Here is a 15,397-nt window from a genome sequence, read left to right on the forward strand (position 1 = left end):
GCCACGCCAACCCCGTACAAAAAGTAAAACACAGACTCCTAAACCACCTTTGTGGATTAAGCCAGAGTTGAAGGGAAGGAAGGAGTGCAAACCCCAACATGCATTCCTGAAAAAAATAAAAAAAAGGAAGAAGCCAAAACACAATGTCCAACACTCACAGGACCACCAGAAGAAACTCAGAAGAGTGTTTTGTGTCCATGGAGAACAATTTGTATTTTTCTCATGGCTCCCACCAAATAAGGCTGTGGGAGAAACAAAAGGCACTTGTCATCACCCACAGCCCACCCACTGGGCACAGGTCACCAACCAGCTCATTGATGTGCTCCTAAATCAAGGCATTTTCTTCCCCTAAAACCCAGAGTATTTCACCTAATGCCACACTGAAAACCTTTTATTATTGTATTTCAAATGTTTTTATAAAATTTTCTCTAATTTATCCAAATATCGGGGGGGGGGGGGGGGGGGGGGGAGAATCTAGCTTTCCTAAGCTATATGCCTATTTATATATTTTAATAGGACAACAATCAAATATTAATTAAGACCAAGCTTCTAACAATTTAAACTTTCATCTGTGTAGGTGCACTTTTATGCTCATTACCTGTCTTACTTGTAAGTTGCTGGTTTTATTATGCTTTTTGTCTTCCCTACAGATCAAAAAAGAGATATAGATCATATACCACACATGGTGACTAATAGTACAGACCAAAATTCAAACATACATATCTGGCTCAGCATTTTGATTTCCCAGTTAAGCTCACCTTAGTAAGCGTGCAACAAGCAGCCTGTCTTACACTACAGGGATTTAAACCAGCAGAGATGCATGTTGTGTCTCAAGTTGATTTACGTCTAAGTAATATTTTATTTACTTTAGAAAATGAGTATTTTATTTAGGAATGGAAGGGGTGATGCAGTTTTTTATTAATTTACTGTTTTGGCTTTTTTTATGTCAAGAAAACAAATGGAGCAATATAAAAATAGCAGCAAAACAGCTAACATGGGGGTCTATAATGTAATCATAAAAGGAACACTTTCAAAGCACTTGCAAAGTTCCAGCCACATGATTCCCATTAACTGTAATGAGCACTGGACAGATAAACTCACACATGTTGCTTTGAAGATTTATACTAAATTGGCCTCATCTTTGTTAGCACTAAAGGAATACTGATGCTATACAATATAGAAGAGAAATCTTTCAATTTGCCCCCTGCAATTTTATTCATTATCCACAGAATTCTCCAGTAGCCAGTCATACTACAGATTCATAATCTTTCCAATTTTACAGACAATTAAAAATATTAACCATAGCACAACAGTCAATCTCTGCAGAATATAGTGCTAAAATGCTCCTCTGTTTAAAACACAGGCCCAGCTAGTTGTGTTCTGAAGCACATCAAAGGCCAGAACAAGTGGAACAGCACAGGGAGAAAGCTGCTGCTGTAGAAGCCAATCCATATTACCTTGCCAAATCTTTAATTGCTATGCATGTACGTTTGGCTTGATCTGTGCTGCTTTGAAGTAAAGATATTAGCTTCAATTAATCCTAAAATGACCTGAAGCTTTGGGAAAAAAGAAAAAAAAACAAACCAGAAAATGGCACAGGAGCAATGTGAGCTGCTTGCCCTTTTATTTCCTTCTTTTCCCCCCTTTCTCTTGGCTGTTTAAGAATAGGACTTAGTATTCATGGACAATGCTAAACAGACCCAGCAAATAAAGCCTCTTCTCCTCACCAAGAAAAAAGAGCCTCAAGCTGGCGGAGCAGGTAACTCCCCGCCAGCATTCCTCAGACTTGCACTGTTCTCCGTTGCCACAAGAGATGCTGGCCTGTGGCTTGAAACGTGGCAAGTGTATCACAAACACCCTTAAGCTGATGCACACAATCCAATGTCAACAACCATAAATCATGAAGACGAAACCGAAGAACCCAGGGATCCAAAACTGTTGCTTCCCATAAAGGACTTTCTAAAAGAGGAAGGATTTAACGATGTTACAGGAGCAAGCCTGCTACCAAAAGGGAGCAAACGGCCATACTATTGCTACTTCTGACAAAAGCCCTCATCACCCTCTTACTATCTACTATTTTCACCCCCAAGTTCAATGCTTCTGAAATTATTCATTTCTGGGTTTTAGAGAGGACACACCAACACTGTTAGAACCCAGATTCTCAGCCTGAAAAATCTATATATGGCTTTGCTTAACACTAGGGGGAAAAATCTCCCAATCCACCAGAAATTCTAAGGTCTCAAATAATATTCCCATACCGAACTGAGTCAGAAATCAAAACAGCAAGCATGTGCTGACAACATGCAAATGTTACATCTTCCAAAAGATAAACAAAAAAAACAAACAACCCCAACTCAAAGCACTATAAAGAAACAATTCTCCTATGCCTTTTGCTTCTGCTGTTGCCATATGCACAACTCAGACGACTGGTTCTGCCCAGAGTTGAACATCTCCTGTCCTGCAGAGTGCCTTCAGAGAACAGCAGGTGCTCTTTTTCTTCAGGATGTCACCTTCACAAGAAAAAAACTGTTTCGTATTTTAAAACAAGTAGTAAAATTGAGTATGTCTGAAGCTTCCCCTCACCCTGTTCTGTGTCCAGCAACGCACAAGGCGCACTCCTTGTGCACCGACTGCAAACAGTGCTGTGCTCGTGCGCTACAGCTAAAGCAGGCAGTAGCAAGAATAATTGCCTACTTAAGGTTTCTACTGGTTTCCCTGCATGCATTTTTCTTAGTTGGAAATTTTTTTGTTTTCTAACGTGATGACATTTTTGTGCTATTCCTTCTGACACATCAGATATAAACGTTACTGAACCTGACTCATATTTCATAGTTTCCTCCAAATCAAAAGACTGCTGAACTACTTGGAGTTATCTCTATGTCAGCACATTCCCTCGAGGGCAATTGTCTTTTTCCCTTGTCAGTTAATTTGTTCATTGCAACACAAGTTTATTGAAAGCACTCTGAGTCTTAATTAGTGCTCTTTAGTTGCTGTTTTCCATAGCTGCTGTGTCTCAGTATCAAATGCTGTGGAGCAGAATTAGGCAGAAATTTCACTACAGCTTTGGCTTAAACATTAAATACTGTAAGTACCTATAGTAACATACTTGCAACTAACTTTAAGGCGTGAAATTAAAATATTTATAACCGGACAAAAACCCCAAACATCCTTGCAATTGTTCATGCATGGACATACTCATTCTCAAAAAGTCTCTCAAGGCCAGGCACATTTCCATTTATTAACACAGAAGGAGGAAGAGTGTTCTCCTGGGTCACTGAGATCTGTCAAGCATTGAAACAGACAACTATATCTTACAGTTAGTTTGCTAACCACCACACAGGATTGTAAAAGCACATACCTGCACTGCCACTGACTTTCCTACCAGCAGATGGTTCTAAGACGTCTACCCTAAAATGCCCTAAATGCTAGAAACCTGTTCCTAGAAGTCTAAACTTGTGTTTGTCAATTTATGTGCCCTTGACCTCGCACTACTGTCGTCTATGACTTTTAAGACTTTTTCCCCCTTCTTCAGCCTTCTCTCCTGACATATTGCAGACAATGCTCGCACCCTGCCCCAGCACTCACTCTGCAAGGCAGAACAAGCCCCATCTTCTAGCTCCATCTCACAAGTCAAGCTCCTCGATCCTCCTGGTAGTATTCTCTGTAGCTGTTCCTATGTAAATTCATTTTTCTTGAATACAAGTGACCAGAGTTGAGCACAGTATTCCAGACTCAGCCTCACTCATGTCTCATACAACTGCAATATAAACACCATGGTTTAACTATCAATGGTTTGCTGTATTTACTGTAGAATTTCTCTGGTCTTCAAGATCTTCAGAGACTTCTAAATGCAAGACTCACTCACAGATGAAATCTTTATTTCTAGCCCCTAACCACTCACTCAGATTTTATACTAATATATTTCATAGTTTATTATTTCAGTCCCTAGGACCAGCCTCTGCTTCCAGTGTGATGTTCTGTTCTTTTACCTGATCTGACAGAGCTCCCCAACATCGCGTTGTCAGTAATGTCAGTAACTTCTAATTCATTCCTATTGTAACTACAGTTAGTCACATGTTGTTTTGAGGGGCATTTCAGCTTAATCTTCCCCCAGCCCAATATCTACCTTAACATCACAAAATGGGGTTGCTTTCTAACTGGTTCCTTGTACCAATGTCCAGTTTAACTAATAATTTCCCATGTGGCTCTGCAGCTAATGCCTTACTGAAATCCACACAGATTACATCTTAGAGATTCCAAAATCCCTTCATGGCTTTGAAAATGACACCAGCAAGACCTTACGGTTAATGCTATTTTGTTTATTTTAATTATGTGCTTTGTTGCATATTAGAAGAAAGCAGTCTTTCATGTTTCCTGCTCTTGTGATATGACTTAGAGCTCTCTCCTTAATGAATCTTGGGTCTGCAGGTGAGGGAGCCCAGGCATCAGCTGGAGGTAAATCAAGCACTTCTTCCACTATAAAAAAACAACCATGTTCTGCTTTTCAGAGCTCTGCTGCTCTTTGTCAAAAGCTCCGAAGTTACAATGACTGCCAATGAAAGGTTTTAGAAGAACAGGGCAATTTTTAATCCCAATGAAATAACAGATGGATGGAGTGGGAGCAACTGCTACCCGCTCTCTCAAATCCTGGCAGCTGCAGTACCCCTTGGAGCTGCAAGCAAAAAGCCTCTCCTGGATTACAGTAATTGATGTGATCTCAGAGTGCTCGAAAACTTGACCCTGACCATGCCCGTCTCCTTCCTCCTACTCACATACACTAAATTCCTAAGTATCTGCATCCATGGAAGAGAAATGCCCAAATATTTGGGCTTGCATGAAACACTAGTCTAACCTGCCTGCCTTAAGGCAGCCAAACAACAACAGAAGAGCACAGACTTCACATTGCGGGCTTGTCAAGCATACTGTAGATCTATGGTAGCACGGTATGATGTGGATTTTTCTGATGACCCACACACTAGTTTGTAACACAGGAAGCAGCCATGCTGCCATACCCATGCTGGCTGCGACGCTGTGAGCCAGACACGATTCACACACAGACAAAGCGAGGGGGAGAAACAGAAAAAATAGACAAGCTCTCAAACCAGGACTCTGCAGCGCTGAAACCTGCATACCACAGATTCTCGCCATCTCTGCATCCACCTGAGTTAGCAACAACACTGTCATTTCTCCTTCCAAACACTGTTGTCATGTGTTGTTTGCATGCAACAGGATCTTGAAGCCCAAAACACGGCTAAGGATCACACTATGCCAAACTTCCACAACAAAGAACAAGAAGTATAATTTCAAGCAATTTTGGGAGAAATTTGAAAGAAGTTTAAATTAGCCTAATAAAAATACATAACCATTGGGGGAAAAAAATATGCTTTCAAATGGCTCAATGTTTCAATGCTTTAAAAAAACTATATGAAGACTATGTGAAAAAAATCAGATAAAGAAGCTGATGTGAGAGATCCCCTGACTACATCTTCTTCAACAGAAGAAACTTGAGTGAGCAGAGTGGGGGCCAGCTTTACACTTCCCTTGGGTTTACTTTAGTAAAGGAGTTGGAGACACAGATTTTTGGTTATGTGGCTTAGTTTACAAGACAACGTATTTCCCAATATGTAAAGCATTTTGCATGTATGGTTATGCTATTCCCATTAATTTTAATCTGTTGCTCAGAAAATGCATAGTTTACCAATCACATCATCATCAAAATCCTTCCTTCCCCAAGCACAAATTTAGTAAATCATACCTGTAATTTAATTCTTAATCAAGAGGCCCTTGAGCCCGACTCCCAAGACTCACTTTATGGATTTTGTTATGCATAGCATGAAAATGAAGCAGAAATTCTAGACTTTGAACTGTTCTGGGTTCGTGCTCCTGCCTTCTGACTTTCCACCATTATGAATCTAAAAGAAAACACTATCTGGTATTCATGTTCCAGCTGTTTAAGAAATGAATTTTCAATGGAAAATATTTGCTACAATAAGGATACAAACACCACAAATGGTTCCAAGCTGAGCAAGCTCCCTGGTTCTAATGTTCTGTGACCAGAATTGAAAGCAGGATTTTGAAACAAGTTTTGCCTTGCCATTGAAAACAAGAGATGACAGTTATGCCTGGACAAACTGGGGGTGGGGGGCGGGGGGAGCGCCACCACCAAAACATCCAAACTTGCCTTTTTTTAAACCAAAACTTGGATTGGAGTCTGTAAACTATACTCAGTTGTTTGGGGTTTTCTAATAGGATAATTAATGCAATTGGTCATTGCATAAATGAAATATTTTCCTTACTTGATGCAAAATTACATTGCACTAAAAAAAAATGCATGTCTCTTTACTTATGCTTAGAGGGTGAGGTGGCAAACCAGTTCAAAATAAACCAAAACACTTATTTCACACACACACCCATGATTTCTTTCAACAATGCTGGGGATAAAATACCCAAAAGCTAGCTTTAAACTTTGAGGGCTGCAAGTAAGCAGTTTTCATTTCACGCTGTTGCAGCTCTCCCATTGTTGCCCACAGCACTAGCAGCTGGCCCAGCAGCCAGCACACGTGGACACATCTGAAGCCAAAGAGTGATGTCAAGCTGCACAGCCGGGGAGTCAATGCCACCCCATGTGCTCCCAGCTGCTTTGGAAGTAAGTGAAACAGCTCTGGGAGCCTTATTACTGCTTGGTCAGGCCTCCAGACTAATGGAATATGGTTAGGATCTCACCCTAGGAACCTCTCCAAGAACTGGAAGGGCCCAAATTTAAGCTATTTTTATTTACAGAAAGCATTTCCTTACCTGAAGTGCCCCCCCTTGCCCCAGCCTGTTATAACAGGTGGTGAGAAGCATGTGCGAAACTGGTCCCTATGGGAAGTGGCTAGAGGAAATCCTAGTAAGTCCTGTTTGATGAAACAGCTTGGTGTGAAGGAAGACGACCTTGAGTATGAATGCCAAAGCTTTCTGCAAAGTGATACAACAGGATATTCTTAGGTCTGATACTGCAATTCAAAAATCAAAATCCTGGTGATATAACTACATAGTAAAGTCCATGTTTTACTAACAGTCCAAAAAGGGAAATATCAGCATGGTGAAGGAACTTGTTTCCATGATTTCCAGACACAAAAGGAAAATTTAGAGCAATAAGCATGGAAGTGTGTGTGTTTTGTATAGATGAAATTATACCCACACCTACAGATGTGACAACACAACACTGCAAGTACACCTACTATGACTGAAAAGTGTTCTGCCACAAACCTAGCTTGGGTGATCTCTTTCATTAGGAACACAAGTCTTTGCATAACTAACAAGGGATTAAACCCATTTAGGTTCGATATCTTCTTAATCTGAAGATGATGCACCAAAATAAATGAAGTAAATAAAGAGGGAAAGATGTCCTCTTAAATAAGTATGTTATCTCAGTAAGCAACTTATTTTGTATAAAGATTTTCAATAAATAATTAAAGATAAAACATCCTGCTTTCCAGATTGGCACAGATGTTGGAAATGGTCCCACCAAATAAAAGAAATCAGTACCCTAGCTGTGTGGAGTACAAAGTGAACATTTTAATACAATCAATAATCCCAAGATAAAGAGGTGATGGCTACACAGCATCAATCAGTAGGATATAGATTTCAGGTTACAAGTCAGCAAAGATGTAATAACTCACCACAGCTGTAGCATATTCCTTGGAGGCCTACTTGCAAGCTCATTCACCACGCACAAACATTCTCAAGAGCAGATCTAAACCAGTGAAGGATGATCCTTTGCACATGCCACAGGAGAGCAGAAAATACAGTCACTGGAGCTCAAGTCACGTGGATCCCTAGAGACATGAGCCTTATAAATATGAGCAAGCGACATGATGCATCACAACACCGACTTGAGGAGCTGAACCTGAGTAACTCAATCACTGCAGCAGGGAGGTCTGCTATCCTCACCCAATAATCACCTTCACTAATCAGTGATTAAACTAACGGGGCAAGTCCACACATTATCCTCCTTATGCACCCATCTCCAATGAATGATACCTATAGACTCAAACCAGGACCTGGCACATACCTTGCACGTGAAATTCAACCAGCATCTGGAACCACAATTCGTGAAGTGTTGGTCTGACACATTTTATTTCACGTAGTACTGTTCCTTCAAATGATACAGCAATCAAATCTCCTAAAACATTTGCCAACATTTGTGAAAAGCTTCCAGAGCTTTATGGCAATTTCATTTCTTACTGCACAGGAACAAAGCTTTTGCATTTAAGACTCTGCAGGGTTGGCAGTCTACACCAGAATGAGGAGTAACTACCCCTGAAGGCATGTAAAACCACTCCTGACTGAACACATCTGAGCACAGTGGATACTCAGCAACATATCTCTATTTTTATGATTAAAATTTTTTATGGCATTTTATTGTATAGTAAGTCTCTCTAGAGTCTAGACAGAGCTGGAATCTTGTCTAGCTTGTACAGCACTGGTGGAATTGTTAACAGAGTTTTGCAGAGCAAAATTCTTTCAACTCTCCACACCTGTGTGTTTTGCTTTCCATTTTCTCCCCAGGACATGTCTTCTGCAGCTGCTGCTGCAGACTCAGAGACATTTTAGACTCCATTCCTGCAGAGCCCATTCCCAGCAGCTCTTACCAAAGTACCTGCCTAGGCATGAATCCAAGGACCTCAATTACTCTTCCTGTGCCAGTATACTTTTATAGAGGTGGTAAGCCGCTGCAAGGCAGTTAGCCACTGTTCGTATACGGAGCACAGCTATCTCTCTCGCTCTTCCTCTGATCCCTTCCCATAATCTTTCCCTCCTTAAGATAAGCACAACTGGTGGGCATAATTTAATGCACACGGAGTATATCAGTTAGTGCTTCTATACCAGCCAGCAAGAATTAAAACATGGGATTTGTACAAGAAGCACATCATGAATGACAAATGTTATTTTTAATATGATTTTCCTGCCCATTAATGGGAAACCAGGACCCACACCAAGGCAAGAATAGATGACCTTCACCATATGGAAGTTTCATTGAACAGATGAATTTGTACAGATTTTTGTAATCACCTTATATTTATGAACTTAACAAAAAGTCAACGTTAAATAAATCACTCACATATTTGAGACATAGTAAAACAGTTTACAGCATGTTTCTTCTGATTTTCAGTAACAGTTCATTTCATAAACTACATTATAGATTTTTGTAAAAGATTCTCTTCTTGTGATTGAAGATGGCAGTCACGATGTCTGCATTATCCAGATCATATTAAGCAAATAAATTGAAACAACCAGCAACCACCACTGGAGAGCTGTAATAAGATGCACAGGTCCTTGTGGCTGTTCTCAAACTTTCCAACAGAACATTTTCCCTTAGAAAAAAAAAATAAAATCAAGTTCATCAAAACATCTTAGTTGATTAATTTGGCTAAAATTCTGCTGAAAACCAGGCAGGTTTCCATTGGAAAATTACTTCATTTCCTCATAGCTCTGCTGCAATCATCCCAGCAGGCCGATGGAAACTTTGGGGATAAAGAAACCCTAAGTCTGAAACTCACAGACTAGCAAATCCACAAGCCAAGTTTGCAAGGCTCCCTGTCAACTTGGTAAATCACCAGGCAAACTGCCTTGAATTTACAGTAACCCCACTGCTTCTGAAGTCTCCAGCTCCACAGAAGCCCTTTACAGCAGTATGCAAGCCCGACTCCAGGACTCCCAGCCTTCTGGGTTTTAAGCACTCCAGGAATTTGGTCAAAGGCTGGATACATTTATTAAAAGAATCCATGTATTTGCAGAAGTAACCTTCAGCATTCCCATTCTGCAGGAAATTTCAATGCTTCATGTTTTCCTGCCATTTAGAGCAACAAATATACAATTCAAACATCTGCAAAAGAGGACTTATGCTTTCCAAGGAGTTACTGGTATCTGTTGTCCAGAATAGTAAAAAAGTCATAATGCTCTAGTTCTTTATTCAGAAGGCAACAAACTGTGTGTGGATGAAAGTCAAAGCTTCAGTTGCTGCTGACCCATTCTGAAATGACTGAACACTTACTAAATGAGGAACTGTTTCATAGCAAGTCTACTGGTCACTGTGCATCCAAACACAAATGCATGTGCCACTTTCTCTGGACTGCGTAACAGGCATGCAAATGCCACAGTAACCAGCAGTGTCTTAAAAAACTGCTGCCAAAATACATCTACTACATGACAGCTGCAAGTCTCTTCTATTCCAAACAAAATTAAAACCAAAGGAGGTAAGAGTTTTATCATCCTCATTTCAGAAACTGGGAAAACACAGCTTCTTTGTTATTCTTTTATTTCACAACTATCCTCCCCCCAAACCTTTGACAGTACATAAGCCTGAACTGGCACAGATTGTAGCATGTATTCCCATGGATGAGAACATTCCAAGCAAATTATTATAGAGTCTCTAAGAGCAAATCATAACCAGACACAAAAGGTGGACTGAAGCAACCTTTGTTCACATGCAAACTCATTTCAGACAACTGGGATTTCTGTATGAAAAACAAAGTACACCCAGTCAACCACTTTTCTTTCAGAAAAGAAAAAGACACACTTAAATTATTAACTTTTATCCACTGCACTTCAATGAAATAAGAGTATTTTTCCATGGAAAATCAATTTCATGGAAAATTTACTGATTGGAATACATCTGTCTCCTATCATGTCAGTATCTTGAAGACACTTAGAATCAAAAATTTCACACAAGCATAGCAATGCAGCGAGTTCAGCCCTGGAACATGCCTATTGTTGCACAACACAGAGCTCTGGAGAGATCCCAGAGCCAGCTCAAAACATGCCAGCTTCTGAGCCAGACTAGTAGTAGGAGAGAACCAGTGGTGTGTCTCACCTGGGCTGATTAACACCAGCCATTGTACTAACGAGCTGCTCCAGGGATGCAAATTGGCCTTTCCATATAACACCCCTGCAATACAACAGGTAGCCTGTGCTGGGACCAAACACTTGGGTGTAGACAAATCATTTTACCTATAGTCTACTGACATTTTTGCCATGCTTTACTGTAAAATCTGACCCAGAAAGGATGACACAAAACCAAAACTCAGGAGAAGATAATAAGTTTATAACTCTAGAACTGACTGACTGCACTTCATTTAACCGTGAAGTACCACAGGGAAAGGATTTATTCCAGGCCTAGTAAAAAGAGCAGAGGACATCCCGAGTTTAAATCCTAACATGCACAGTGACTATCCTTCAGCAATGGTCATCTTTGTTTGTGTTAACAGTTCTAATTTCATACATTAGGGCTTGCAAAGGGATCAATATTTATTGAGCATTGCCTCATTTGTTAACATCTTACGCTCTATGCTATCACCATACAGATGTTCTTTGTCTAACATACAGATTCTACATATAAACTCACTGTATTTTCATTCTCCAGACTTGTGCATCTCTGACTTACAAAGGCATGAATTCATCAGGGTTTGGGCAATACTCCAACAGGACACACCAGAAGTGCTGAGACTCAGAACACCATTCAAAAGGGGAATGAAAATGCACAGACTTGCAGCACCACATCTCTTAGCTGGAATTGTTAAAAATGTTTTTTTCTAGTTCTGTGGCCCAGATCTGCCAGCTGAAAAGGAATTTAAAAAAAAGAAAGAAAAAAAAAATCGATGCTCATAATCAGCTCATCTGCCTAGGTTCATGAGATCCTGTGGGAAACTTTTTACACAGTATGCTGTCTGATGCTGCAAATGCGAACAGCTACATGGCTTGCCGTGCCATCCATGTTTGTTTGAAGAAATGACAGGTACAGAAGCTACAGGTGGAAACCCTTCTTGTAGACCTCCTCTATGAGCCCTGCATTTTATGAGCCTCCAGTTTAGAGCTTGTCCCATAAGTCCAGATTTGGCAGAGGAAAAAGAGCCTGGAGCTGCTGAAGCAATAATACCTGTGACCAAGGAAATACCAAGGTAACATTATCACATCATACACCTTACAGAGTGACCCAAACACCTGTTTCAGGCAAACATGCAGCAAGGTATCCTGCTGATACATGGAGCTGCGTCTAATGGGCAACTAAAATACACTGAGGTGACACAGGCAAACAAGTCTTCTAGCTGTTGGCATGCATTGAGGTTTACATAAAGCAATAGGCACTGCACTGAAAGGAGACATTTGACTCTGATGAGTAGCTCCTTCTGTTGAGCACACCCATGCATAGTCCTTGGGCCTTGTATGCAGAGTTCCAATGCCCATACACTCTGTGGGTCCTGAACCTGTCTGCAAACATCTTTTTCCCCAAGTATACCCAGGCACTACATTATTTTAAATGTTTCACTTCCAACCAAGGGCAGGAACACGTGTAAATATTAGCATGCTGGAGAATTTGCTCTGGTTTGGAGGGACGCTAACATCCAGAGCTTGTCCACATCGGGGAGGTATGTCAGAGTGAGCTGTGGGATGTTTTACCAGGGAAAAGGTGTCTGGGAAGGTTACAGGCTTCCTCCATTCACCCTTCTGTGAAGCACATCCTCCTGGTCTCGCAATAAGAGAGTTGCCAGATACACGCAGAGCCCATGTGTACCTCTTTGTCCTGATCACAGCTGGATTTGGTGCCTGTGACACCTTGGAAAAAATCAGTTCCCTTGTATCTTGTCCCCAGAGCATCTGCACAGAGACTCAAGTACAGTATAGATAAAACACGCAGAGTTCATACCCTGCTCGCTATCTTCCCTACATAGGTCAATCTGTAAAAGTACAATAAAGCAGGGTAACCAAGAATCACTCAAACCACTGACAAATAACCAAAGCAACTCTGTATATTTACTTAAAGCCTATAAGGCCTCTTCTTACTTGCCAGAGAATCCCACAGCCTTAACTCACTGACTATATGGGCTACTGCTTATAAGATTACAAAAAAATCACAGCTTCCCCATTGGTTTAATATCTGAATACAACCTGTCATTAGCTAAGAGGGACAAAATAACTGAGTTGATCAAGTCAATCTCATTACACTGTGCTCCAGCTGATTAATATAAGCTATTTAAAAAAATTAAAAAGCTATTAGACTATTGAAAATAGTTTTGAACAATAATCTCTGGATGGATTATTTCCATGTTTAAAGACCAACTGGTAGAAGCATGACTGCTAATACAGGCTGCCTAAAATTCAATAACTGGAGATAATGGTCGATTTCTCCAATGTTACTGTCTAATTAGAGAATTCTACTTCAGCTGAAATCCATTTAAGCAAGCAACATCTGCACATTGTAAAGAAGGATTAAGAATACATTGGGTCAGGTCAAGAATCCTTATGATATGAGTAGGCAATTACAAAAGCCATCTCTGATTTACCACCTCCACCTCTTTTATTGTATTTTCTGCTGTGTCAATACAAAACAGTGGCAAGAATTGAAATCAATAAACCCACTCCCCACTTTCTTTTTTCCCAAACTGTCACAGTAGGAAAAAATAGACAGCTACCAAAAAGCAAATCTTGCAAGAAAATGCAAATCTCTGCTCTCTAAAAAGGGGAAGGAAAGAACAAATATTAGCATTCCCTCTATATAAAATTGGTGGCAAAATGGGATGGAATGCTGTACCCAGGGGAAAGGGTGTTTAGCTGTAGTTTATGGACAGCCAGTCTGCAAAGACCTAAGGTTGAATTCTCATAAAACCAGCCCTGCACATATATATGTTCATCAATAAGAACAAGTGTCTGAGGTTCAAACAATGTCCTTTTCTAAAGGCCCTTATCTGATTGCCAAGCACTGCAACAGTCCCACTGAATAAAGCAAAACGTAATTATTTCCAGCAAATTTTATAAAATGAGACTGCTGCCTAGTGCTCTGGGTAAGAAGATTTGTTTAGAACAAAGGGCAGCCACCCCAGGAACACCAGCAGAGAAGGAAAAAGTTCAAAATTTGGCAGAAAACTATCAGAAAACTGATACAATACAGCCCATAGGAAACAGTTATTGAACGATCAGCTCTACGAGGCATAAGGCTACACTCTTACATCTCTGTAATTACCCTACCTTCAAAATCCATGGAAAGCAGCATGGGATTTGTAAATCTAACAGTCCTGCAGTGGTAAGAAACTATTTTCCATGAGACACAATTGCATCATTTCATCTTGAGGCAGAAATACAACCTCACATGTCATTAATAGCGGGCAAATATACAGTTTTCTTGTGCTTTCAAGAGTATGTTATTCCTTTTAGTTTGATGTATCAAAGAAAAATGTTTTAGAAGTTCTTTGAATTTACTGACTACTGATGAACTTTTGCACATACCTATAGTTAAGACAGGGTCATGGCTGTATCACTTGCAATGGCAAAGTCTCTTAACAATTTTCCTTTCTTCCTTAACCGTGACATAGTTAATAAGAGCAAAGTAAAAGTTAGAAGTTCAGGTATTTGCAAAGTTTCCGCAACGGTCTTTCATTTCTATTTGGGCTGAAACTTCATGTATTCTGAATAATAGAAACAATGTTCAAAGCAGACTTCCCCCAACCCCCACCCCCCAGCATTATACTTGCTTAATAGTCCTTTACTTGTGATTTTGTGCATTAATTCCATATAAAGGTCACCTTTAGGCTGAAAAAAAGGAATGTGTTTCAACATGTAAAGCAAAGCTAAATAATACTGTACTGCTGGGCAATTTTCAAAGCCATATTAAAAGAGTATCACAGGAAAAAGAGGCAATAGTTACAAAAACACTACATGGCTCCTTCTCTGTGCTCTATGATTTTAAGATACTCTTTTAATCCAGCCATTTACAGTGACTCTCTCAGTAACGTGAAATCAGGCTTTATAATGTGGATTAAATGTTATTTCTTCCCCTAACTGACAGATCAAGTTTGGTGAATCTTGACCTTCACATTAGTTCCACAAAAGCCATGTTATGCTGTCATGAAAGCATTGAGAACATTGGGAAAACTATAGGAAAATCGCCTGTTTCCCTGGTAAATCACAATTGTGGCAGGATGTCTATCTATCTATGGGGCAGAGGGATACGGGTTTCCAGGAAATGCTGACTAAAAGTAATGCAAAACATCACAGGCTAGAATTCAGTGCTGTTAACACTTAAACATGCCTGTGAAACTTTCCTCATACAAATAAGCCCTATCGATGCATTCAAAAGACAGGACCTTGGCCTCCACATGTGCATCATCTGAGCACTTCCAGGATTAGGTCCATCATTACAATCACACTGCACATGAATCGTTCTCCGCCCACCGCTCAAAAAAGAACCAGAGTTGCCTTTAGAACCAAAACCACAAGACACTCTTTTGCATTTCACTGTCCTGCTGGGGAGAACACTTGGAAGAATCCAGCTCTACTTTCATACTACCCAACTGATTCTCAAGGGCTATGCAAACCAAACTTATGAAGTAGTGCTCAGGAATTTTTTTTTCCCCAAACC

At 40.2% G+C, this 15,397-nt stretch overlaps 1 long non-coding RNA gene across 5 annotated transcripts in view; it reads right to left on the minus strand.

Annotated features, from left to right (window-relative positions):
• The window catches only part of LOC114016009 (uncharacterized), a 41,755-nt gene that overhangs the window by 15,262 nt on the left and 11,096 nt on the right, over window positions 1–15,397 (minus strand). Inside the window, exons 1-4 of one of the 5 annotated variants that reach the window (XR_008730629.1) lie at window positions 9,107–9,399; window positions 8,057–8,167; window positions 7,665–7,820; window positions 6,796–6,957 (exon numbers count right to left, since the gene is read on the minus strand). The exons of 3 other annotated variants lie outside the window; for them this stretch is intronic. This is a non-coding gene — a long non-coding RNA (uncharacterized LOC114016009). Of the gene's footprint in view, window positions 1–6,795; window positions 6,958–7,664; window positions 7,821–8,056; window positions 8,168–9,106; window positions 9,400–15,397 lie in introns of those variants that run through there. One more of the 5 variants, XR_003560254.2, reaches the window with a different exon arrangement.

The sequence above is a fragment of the Falco cherrug genome, chromosome 1, assembly GCF_023634085.1.
Source record: "Falco cherrug isolate bFalChe1 chromosome 1, bFalChe1.pri, whole genome shotgun sequence".
In the NCBI taxonomy this organism is placed as follows: domain Eukaryota; kingdom Metazoa; phylum Chordata; class Aves; order Falconiformes; family Falconidae; genus Falco; species Falco cherrug.